Genomic DNA, 1,673 nt, shown 5'->3' on the forward strand with positions numbered 1-1,673 from the left:
TGTGTGTGTGTGTGTGTGTGTGTGTGTGTGTGTGTGTGTATGCCGGTGTGTGTGTGCCGGTGTGGGTCTCTGCGGGGCCGGGATCGTGCGGTCCAACCCCTCCGCCGGCAGCGGAGTTCGCGGTGCTTTGGGTAGGGATCGGGCGACGGCGATAGCTTAGGTGAGGTACCGAGGGGATTTCTGGGGAGCGCTAGCTGCTTTCAAGGGGAGGGGAACCGTTCACTGCAAAAAAGGGGGAATGAGATGGCTGGGAGCGAAGTGTAGCGATGCTCCTCACAACCCGCCCCGAGCCACTCCGGAGTTCTGGTCGCAATATCCAAATGGCTCTTACCAGCTTTGGGAACGGCGAGAGCTGGGACGGGTGTGGGAGCCGTTTCCTCCTCCTTCGGTTCCGCTCCCGTGCCGAGCCGGGTCCCCTTTCCCGACGCTAGATGGCGCGTGGATGACGGGATGTGCGCTCCCGCCGGGGCCGGGCGAGCCCCCGCTCCGCGCACCCCCTGCGCTCTGCCCGCGCCGCCGCCGCCCGCCGCGGCCCGGCCCCGCCGAGCGCCGCACCGCCGCATCTCCGGGCTAGACGTAATGTCCCGAGCTCTGCCTGCCGCTCTGATAGTGCCGATAAACAGAGGGAACGGTCTATATTTTTCAGTCAAGAATCTGAAACCGCTGTGTGTCTTTTTCGCAGACCTTGCAAGAAGATACCAGAAGGTATTCCTCCTCCTAATTTGCCTGTGTTTCCGTTTGGTAGTAAGAGGTTTCGAAAAGAATCACGGAATAAATGGGTTCCTTTATATGTGAAGTTTTTACGACCAAACCTTCCACTCTGATAAGCTATTTGAGATACATGCTACAGATAGCCAAAGCAAAAATAAACCAAATACACACTGGAGCTTGAGAGTTAACTCTTTTCTGTATTTTAATATGCTCAGCTTCAGTATATATTCACTTCTAAGTTCCCGTGAAAAAGATAAACACTTTCAGTATTGTAGTCTAAGCTGCAGCCTAAACTATTCCTACAAGTAATACTTAAAAGAAATACTTAAAAATGTTTGAGTGCAAACTCTAATATAGGAAAACTTGTGATGATGACCGATTTCATATATCAAGTCACTTGAAATAAAATATCACATTAAATAAAAGATACCTTTTGTATATTCACTGAAGTTGTTTGTTGGTTTGTTGCTTTGCTATTTTTCTTCTAGTTCAAATATTCAGTACATGATATCCTATAAATTAATCCATTACCTTGAAATCCTTTGTATACCTATAGTTACTGGTATACCTATACCTATAGGTTTTGAGCTTTCAGTGATATGGATATTCTTCTCCCATATGAAATGGGAGGTTTTGTTTGATCTTACAGAAGGACAGTCCTGTAAAATTAATAAATCCCAATTTATGATCCTGTCAGCTCAGCACTGAGAAAATAATACAGGACTTCCTTTCCTGAAAATCAAGATGTTTCCTTGTCAGCTATAGATTCTTTTTGTAATCAATAACTTCTCTTATCTTTTTAACATGCCTAGCTTTACAAAAATCAGTTGCTGCTTTAAGTTGATTTTTTTATTTTGCACTTTTTCCTGAACAGAAGTCTCGCAATAAAGGATTTTCCTTTCTTTCCATAGAGAGAACCCGTGAGAATGGGCTCCATTAAAGAAACTCCTGGATTCCTGTTG

The 1,673-nt window shown here is 46.1% G+C and overlaps 1 protein-coding gene across 1 annotated transcript in view; it reads right to left on the bottom strand.

Moving 5' to 3' along the window:
- KCND2 (potassium voltage-gated channel subfamily D member 2) overlaps positions 1–406 on the bottom strand; it is a 268,136-nt gene extending 267,730 nt beyond the window's left edge. The window contains exon 1 of the mRNA XM_015628982.3: positions 332–406. The gene's annotated coding sequence lies outside the window, so the exon portion shown is untranslated. The remainder of the gene's footprint in view (positions 1–331) is intronic.
- Positions 407–1,673: the final 1,267 nt, after the last annotated feature.

This window comes from Parus major, chromosome 1A, assembly GCF_001522545.3.
Source record: "Parus major isolate Abel chromosome 1A, Parus_major1.1, whole genome shotgun sequence".
Classification (NCBI taxonomy): Eukaryota; Metazoa; Chordata; class Aves; order Passeriformes; family Paridae; genus Parus; species Parus major.